Source organism: Rhinopithecus roxellana, chromosome 16, assembly GCF_007565055.1.
Source record: "Rhinopithecus roxellana isolate Shanxi Qingling chromosome 16, ASM756505v1, whole genome shotgun sequence".
Lineage (NCBI taxonomy): Eukaryota > Metazoa > Chordata > Mammalia > Primates > Cercopithecidae > Rhinopithecus > Rhinopithecus roxellana.
Window position 1 is genome coordinate 50,373,567 of NC_044564.1, and position 8,707 is coordinate 50,382,273.

Below are 8,707 nucleotides of genomic sequence, written 5' to 3' on the forward strand. Positions count from 1 at the left end.
CCATTCCAATCAATAGAAAAAGAGGGAATCCTCTCTAACTCATTTTACGAGGCCAACATCATCCTGATACCAAAGCCTGGCAGAGACACAACAAAAAAAGAGAATTTTAGACCAATATCCCTGATGAACATCAATGCAAAAATCCTCAATAAAATACTGGCAAACTGAATCCAGCAGCACATCAAAAAGCTTATCCACCATGATCAAGTGGGCTTCATCCCTGGGATGCAAGGCTGGTTCAACATTCACAAATCAATAAACGTAATCCAGCATATAAACAGAACCAAAGACAAAAACTACATGATTATCTCAATAGATGCAGAAAAGGCCTTTGACAAAATTCAACAGCCCTTCATGCTAGAAACTCCCGATAAATTTGGTATTGATGGAACATATCTCAAAATAATAAGAGCTATTTATGACAAACCCACAGCCAATATCATACTGAATGGGCAAAAACTGGAAGCATTCCCTTTGAAAACTGGCACAAGACAGGGATGCCCTCTCTCACCACTCCTATTCAACATAGTGTTGGAAGTTCTGGCTAGGGCAATCAGGCAAGAGAAAGAAATAAAGGGTATTCAGTTAGGAAAAGAAGAAGTCAAATTGTCCTTGTTTGCAGATGACATGATTGTATATTTAGAAAACCCCATCATCTCAGCCCCAAATCTCCTTAAGCTGATAAGCAACTTCAGCAAAGTCTCAGGATACAAAATTAATGTGCAAAAATCACAAGCATTCTTATACACCAGTAACAGACAAACAGAGAGCCAAATCAGGAATGAACTTCCATTCACAATTGCTTCAAAGAGAATAAAATACCTAGGAATCCAACTTACAAGGGATGTCAAGGACCTCTTCAAGGAGAACTACAAACCACTGCTCAGTGAAATCAAAGAGGACACAAACAAATGGAAGAACATACCATGCTCATGGATAGGAAGAATCAATATCATGAAAATGGCCATACTGCCTAAGGTAATTTATAGATTCAATGCCATCCCCATCAAGCTACCAATGAGTTTCTTCACAGAATTGGAAAAAACGGCTTTAAAGTTCATATGGAACCAAAAAAGAGCCCACATTGCCAAGACAATCCTAAGTCAAAAGAACAAAGCTGGAGGCATCACGCTACCTGACTTCAAACTATACTACAAGGCTACAGTAACCAAAACAGCACAGTACTGGTACCAAAACAGAGATCTAGACCAGTGGGATAGAACAGAGTCCTCAGAAATAATACCACACATCTACAGCCATCTGATCTTTGACAAACATGAGAGAAACAAGAAATGGGGAAAGGATTCCCTATTTAATAAATGGTGCTGGGAAAACTGGCTAGTCATAAGTAGAAAGCTGAGACTGGCTCCTTTCCTTACTCCTTATACAAAAATTAATTCAAGATGGATTAGAGACTTAAATGTTAGACCTAATACCATAAAAACCCTAGAAGAAAACCTAGGTAATATCATTTAGGACATAGGCATGGGCAAGGACTTCATGTCTAAAACACCAAAAGCAATGGCAACAAAAGCCAAAATTGACAAATGGCATCTAATTAAACTAAAGAGCTTCTGGACAGCAAAAGAAACTACCCTCAGAGTGAACAGGCAACCTACAGAATGGGAGAAAATTTTTGCAATCTACTCATCTGACAAAGGGCTAATATCCAGAACCTACAAAGAACTCAAATAAATTTACAAGAAAAAAAACAAACAACCCCATCAAAAAGTGGGCAAGGGATATGAACAGACATTTCTCAAAAGAAGACATGCATACAGCCAACAGACACATGAAAAAATGCTCCTCATCACTGGCCATCAGAGAAATGCAAATCAAAACCACAATGAGATACCATCTCACACCAGTTAGAATGGCAATCATTAAAAAGTCAGGAAACGACAGGTGCTGGAGAGGATGTGGAGACATAGGAACACTTTTACACTGTTAGTGGGATTGTAAACCAGTTCAACCATTATAGAAAACAGTATGGCGATTCCTCAAGGATCTAGAACTAGAAGTACCATATGACCCAGCCATCCCATTACTGGGTATATACCCAAAGGATTATAAATCATGCTGCTATAAAGACACATGCACACGTATGTTCATTGCAGCACTATTCACAATAGCAAAGACTCGGAATCAACCCAAATGTCCATCAGTGACAGACTGGATTAAGAAAATGTGGCACATATACACCACGGAATACTATGCAGCCATAAAAAAGGATGAGTTTGTGTCCTTTGTAGGGACATGGATGCAGCTGGAAACCATCATTCTCAGCAAACTATCGCAAGAACAGAAAACCAAACACCGCATGTTCTCACTCATAGGTGGGAACTGAACAATGAGATTACTTGGACTCGAGAAGGGGAACATCACACACTGGGGCCTATTATGCGGAGGGAGGATGGGGGAGGGATTGCATTGGGAGTTATACTTGATGTAAAGGACAAGTTGATGGGTGCAGCACACCAGCATGGCACTAGTATACATATGTAACAAAGCTGCACGTTATACACATGTACCCTAGAACTTAAAGTATAATAATAATAAAAAAAGACATTGAATTGTAGACTAAATAGGTGAATTGTATATAATGTGAATTATATCTCAATGTAACTATTTAAAACAAGAATGGCCAAAGCTGAAAGAGAATTATAGATAGTCTCAGTTAACTAAAAAGTAAACTGAACAGTGCTAGGTCAATGTATGGCTTTTTCTATTTCCTTTGCATTATAAATTTCTCCCAAATGGAGGTGAGCAGCCTTTGTTATCATTTTACATTTTACAAGCCCTTGTACAAATAAGGTCTGTTTGAGTCTTCACTATAATTCAGGAGCAAGAAAATTATTTCCTTTATTTTATATAACAGCATGTGGCAGCTTCGAGCTTATGAGATTTACTGTGGTTCATTCAGCTGTTTGTAGCAGAGGTCAGTTCTTTTGCACCTAAATCCTGGGTCCTTTCTTCTACACTGTGTAGCGTTTCAGGGTGCCAGGTAGGTACTGTCATGCAGAGATGACACTTCTGAACCATCTCAATAAGAAAATGCCCCAAGACTTGATTTTTTGGGGAGCTGGCCTAGCCAACCTAAGACCCCATTCAAGTATAATCTAACTCATGGGAGGTCTCATGGTACCATGGAAAGAACCTTTTGCTTTTGAGTCCTTTGCTCTTTTGAAATTTATTTCCATTTTGGCTCATCCTTTTATTTGCCTCAGGGCCTAGCACAGTACCTGATGTTTCAAAAGATTTGAATGAAGAATTTATGAATACTGTACACAGCTTGTCATGCATTATATCTCAATATAACTGTTGGAGGTGAAGGGGAGTAAGGAATTTCTTATTCTACGTGGGAGGACCATGAAAAGAATCATGATTTCAAGCAAGAAGACCCAAAGTGGCCTCAATTTTCTCTTCCGTAAAATGAGAAAAAAAGAAATACCATGCTCATGGTTGCCGTAAAGATTTAATGACAAGCCGGGCGCGGTGGCTCAAGCCTGTAATCCCAGCACTTTGGGAGGCTGAGACGGGTGGATCACGAGGTCAGGAGATCGAGACCATCCTGGCTAACATGGTGAAACCCCGTCTCTACTAAAAATACAAAAAACTAGCCGGGTGAGGTGGCGGGCGCCTGTAGTCCCAGCTACTCGGAGGCTGAGGCAGGAGAATGGCGTAAACCCAGGAGGCGGAGCTTGCAGTGAGCTGAGATCCGGCCACTGCACTCCAGCCCAGGCGACAGAGCAAGACTCCGTCTCAAAAAAAAAAAAAAAAGATTTAATGACAGTATATCTGAAAAACGCTGTTTCACAATGGGCACACAACTAACGTTCATTAATGCTAAATCAAATACTAGCCCAGTACCTTGATATCTCCTATGGAGACCAGTAGTTCTGGACATGGGATTCTAAAGTTCAATGATGATCAATATCAAAAGGTGCTGATTAGATTTGCCAAACTTGAACTGTCTACCTAATTATAAGGAAGAAACTATTGTTAATTTTATTTCATGTTGTATATAAAATTGTGTTCTCTTGTAACTTCAGATTAATTTTATATCTTGGTTTGCACTCACATTCGAGTGTGTGTGCGTGTGCATCTGTGTTTATTTTAGTGACCCCAAACCTAGTTACATATCAGACTCAAGGTGGGCCAGGCACAGTGGCTCATGCCTGTAATCCCAGCACTTTGGGAGGTGGAAGCCGAGGTGGGCAGATCACCTGAGGCCAGGAGTTCAAGACCAGCCTGGCCAACATGGACAAACCCCATCTCTACTAAAAATTAGCTGGGCATTGTGGTGCATGCCTGTAGTCACAGTTGCTTGGGAGACTGAGGCACAAGAATTGCTTGAACCCAGGAGACAGAGGTTGCAGTGAGCTCAGATGGCGCCAGTGCACTCCAACCTGGATGACAGAGTTAGACTCTGTCTCAGAAAAAAAAAAAAAATCACTCAGGCTGCTATTAAATGCACAGATTGTAGTATAAAGACTTTGACTTGGCCAGGCACAATGGCTCACACCTGTAATCCCAGCACTTTGGGAAGCCGAGGTAGGTGGATTACCTGAGGTCAGGAGTTTGAGACCAGCCTAACCAAGATGGAGAAACCCCGTCTCTACTAAAAATACAAAAATTAGCTGGACGTGGCAGCACATGCCTGTAATCCCAGCTACTGGGGAGGCTAAGGCAGGAAAATCGCTTGATCCTGGGAAGCGGAAGTTGCAGTAAGCCAAGATTGCGTCATTGCACTCCAGCCTGGGTGACAGGAGTGAAACTCCATCTCAAAAAAACAAACAAACAAAAAAGAGTTTGACTTAGTAAATCTGGAATATTTGGAGAGTTTCTACTTTTACTAAGCTACCAGGTGATTCCCCAAACATCACTGAATCACTGATAAAACCATTCACTGGACATTTTCTAAGAAATGTTTTCTTATGTAGATTGCAAAACGCATCCATTTACCAAATAAAACTCTGAACTATGTTGTTATTTCAGAAGAGAACATACTATAGGAGGGCAAATCTTTTCTCTCCTTCCTTACTAGAATTAAAAGGAAGTAATAACATTCTGAAAGTCTGTGAACGCAGGAATCTTCTGAAGAGAGAGATTCTGCCAAATCTTGCCGTTTGAATTATCTTCATTCACCATTTCAAAGGGACTTTTCAATCAAAGGAAGCTGTAAATTCTTACTACAAGTTGATAACCTCATTCTGATGAAAGTCTTAACACAAGAAGAGTCAAGGGTCAAGAAAAAATAGCGGAGACTCACACCTGTAATACCAATACTTTGGGAGGCCAAGGCGGGAGGATGGCTTAAAGCCAGGAGTTCAAGACTAGACTGGGCAGCAAAGCGAGAACCCGATCTACAGAAAAAAATAATAATAATAATTTAAATTAGCCTCTACAAAAATAAACAAAATTAGCCAGGCGTGGTAGCGTGCACCTGTAGTCCCAGCTACTTGGGAGGCTGAGGTGGGAGGATCACTTGAGCCTGAGAGGTTGAAGCTGCAGTGAACCAAAGTCGCACCACTACACTCTAGCCTGGAAACACAGCAAGTCTCTGTCTCAGAAAATAAAATAAAATAATGGAAAAACAAAAACAAAAAAACTAAACCCAATATCAACAGGACACCTAAGATGAGGCCAGCTCAGAGAAGCGCAGAGTTAGAGATCATCAGGCATCCATGCTTAGTTAATTAGAGCAGGTTGAGCACTGGGTAACTCCATTCCATTTCAGTCAAAATAGGAAACCCTTGAGGGTTTACGGTTGTCTCTATTAAAGAAAGTACATGTACTCTAAGAACCTTGAGCTATAGTGCTTTGTCTACCCAGGAATTCCCAAATGTTTGTTCATATTCTGCCAGCATGATTCTACTACACATTTACTATACATTCTCTTATTTTTTGAGACATTTACTGTACATTCTTAGTCAACATCTTCTGCTTCCTCCAAAAAATATAATAATAATAATTAAAAGTATCCAGAAGCCCAGGGGCTGGGGAAAGGAGGGAATAGGGTATTCTAATGGCTTTCTGTTTGGGATGATGAAAAATTTCTGGAAATGGGTAGTGGTGATGGTGACACAACATTGTGAATGTACTTAATGCCCGTGAATTAAGGGTACATTTTTAAATGGTTAAAATGGTACACTTTATTTTATGTATATTTTACCAAATATAATCATAAAAATCATAGAATCAAAAAAAATCACAGGCCAGTATGTTAATCACATTTCCTGTCACCCTGGGGTGTAGAGTGTTGGTCCTGGTGGGCAAAACAAAGATTCAAATACATAACTTGATGGAAATGTAAAGCACTCCTTGAAAGCTGAACAGAAAACTTCCCTCCAACATACCTAGGCCAGGGCTTCTCAGAGTTTAATGTGCAAATGGATCCCTTGGGTGATCTTGATTCAGCAGATCTGGGTGGGGCCTGAGATCCTGCATTTCAAAAGGCCTCCAGGTAATGCAACCGTGAACATGGACCTTACTTAAAGTGGCAAGACACCTGAACACTTCAAAGTACACAGAGTGTCACCCTATCACCAACTAGAATAACAGTCTCCTCACCAGGAGACGAAGAGGATAGATAGTATCTCTCAAGTGAATTGGTTAAGGGCTTAACTTACCTATCGACCACGTTTGTGGAAATGCGTTTAGAAACCTGGACAGAAGACCTGCCTGCGGAGGCCTCCCTACGGAACCCGCCCACCTCTGGGACTGGGAAGCAGCCACAGACAATAAGGATAGTTGAGACACTTAGTTGCACAGAAAGCCCTCGTGCAAACTTCAAAACACTCTTGAAAATGCCCTTCTCAAGCTCGAAGAATGCCTGGAATTCAGTGGCCTTTTTCCAACATAAAGATCTCTGACTCGGTTTTGACTGAGAGCTCCCTACAGAAGAACCTTGCAATGCATCCCTGGAAAACTGACAACGCCCTGTATATGCTGACAAGCTCGGCCCCTCCCTTACAAATGGGTCAGAAAGCGAAATTTGTTGCTGTTGTTGTTGTTTAAATGTCTTCTAAGGCTCTGCCGCGTTAGGCGGAGGAGATCCCCGTTTTTCGGGCTGCGCGAGCAGGGCGAGCACCTCTAGGGCTGCGCAGTCAAGCTCTCTGGAGTGCGGAGTTTTCAAGCCCCGCGGCGGAGGCTCAGCGGGCACTCAGGCAGCCCCACCAGCTTCCAATAACCAGCGCCGCGCTCCGCTCGCGTCACTCCAAGGCACCAGCTCCTGCCCCCTCCAGATACGGTTGGCTGCGCCAACAGAAACTCAAAGGCCCTTTTAATCGGGTAAAAGAGAAGCTCAGCAGAAAGTGAAACAGTTTCCGTCCCTTGAGTGAAAGGGTGCCAGGCCAGGGAGGAGAAAGAAGGTGGCTCCCAGACACCTGTGGCTGCCGCAGGTGCGTGTTCAGGCACACCTGTTGATGATTCCCCCAAAGAGACCCTGTGAGGCGCTGCCGCCCCGGGGGCGATGGGGAAGCAGGGAAAAAGTAAATGTCCGATGAAGTACACCGCGCACTCTGCAGAGAAACCTAGGGGACTTCAACCCCTACTTACTCGCGCTGCCCCCACCCCCGCCTGCACAAACGACCCAGGGCACCAGCGCGAATTCTCGCCCACCAAATCATTCACTGGCCAAAGTAGGGACAGGAGGGAAGGCATCTCGGCGACGCCTGGGCACAAGCTGCCGCGCCTCGGCGGCTCTCCCAGGGCGCGGTGCAGGCAGCACCGGGGCCGGGGAGGGAGACAGAGGAGGGTACTCGCCTAGAGCGGGTGGCGGCCGCGGCCGGCGGTGTCGGGCGCTGGGCGAGGACGAGGGCGGCTCTCCGGGGCGCTGGGCGGCGCGGCACTAGTTGCTGGGCTGGTGTCCACTGCGCTCCCTGCGCGCGTCGCTGGCAGCACTTCACCCGAGCCGGAGTGCGGGAGGCTCCCCGGGAATGGGAGGGCGCCAGCGGCCTCCGCGGCTGCTCCCGTATATTATTGTGACTTGGGCTATTTCCTGTTTAGAGGTTTGAGAGAAGGGGAAAAAAATCCAGGGTGGGGGCAGGGGGAGTTGGGCGGTGGCGAGCCAGAGAGCGGCGACCGGGAGGGGAAGGAGGTGGGCGGTGGCTGTCACCTTCTTCCTTGAGACCAGTGGGTTCTGGGCGCGCGAGACCGGGAGGGAGAAGCAGCTGCTCGCAGCGCTACTTTGGGGTGTCGGGAAGGGCGGACACGGTGGGCCTGCACGGACGCCACCCAGCGGTGGGGCAGGGGCCGCGGCCGCCTGGGAGACCTTTGTCACTGGAGCCTGCGCGCCCACTTTGCCGCCTCTTTTCTTTTACACAGAACTGCAGCTCAGCTTCTTCCCAGAGCGGGTGCAAGAAGAATTTGCTGGGCTTCTTTCTCTATGCGTGCCCAGGTCCGATTCCTGATCCTTTCCAGGGTATGGGCAAGGAGGAGGTTAGCTCCTCTACCCTTCAAAGCCCCCGGGAAGCATGGTTGTGGGCCACTGTGGGTGCGCGGGGGGCTCTTGGAGGGGCGGGGAGGTCACTGCTTTTATTGAGGGATGTGAGACAAGTTAATGATTTTAGTGTAAAGTTAACTTTTACGACCCGCTTCCGTTCCCCTCCCCCGCCAGTCTCGCCCTTGCCGGGATCACTGGGTCTGAGGCCCCAATCCGGAAATACCGGTTCCTCCACCCGGACAATAGGTGAGGGCGGGAGCG

The 8,707-nt window shown here is 45.3% G+C and overlaps 1 protein-coding gene across 2 annotated transcripts in view; it reads right to left on the minus strand.

The window, feature by feature from the left end:
* Positions 1-8,261, minus strand: part of TJP2 (tight junction protein 2) — a 142,781-nt gene extending 134,520 nt beyond the window's left edge. Inside the window, exons 1-2 of one of the 2 annotated variants that reach the window (XM_010362958.2) lie at positions 8,120-8,186; positions 7,768-8,002 (exon numbers count right to left, since the gene is read on the minus strand). The gene's annotated coding sequence lies outside the window, so the exon portion shown is untranslated. Of the gene's footprint in view, positions 1-7,767 lie in introns of both variants that reach the window. The other variant, XM_010362962.2, reaches the window with a different exon arrangement.
* Between the last annotated feature and the right edge of the window lie 446 nt (positions 8,262-8,707).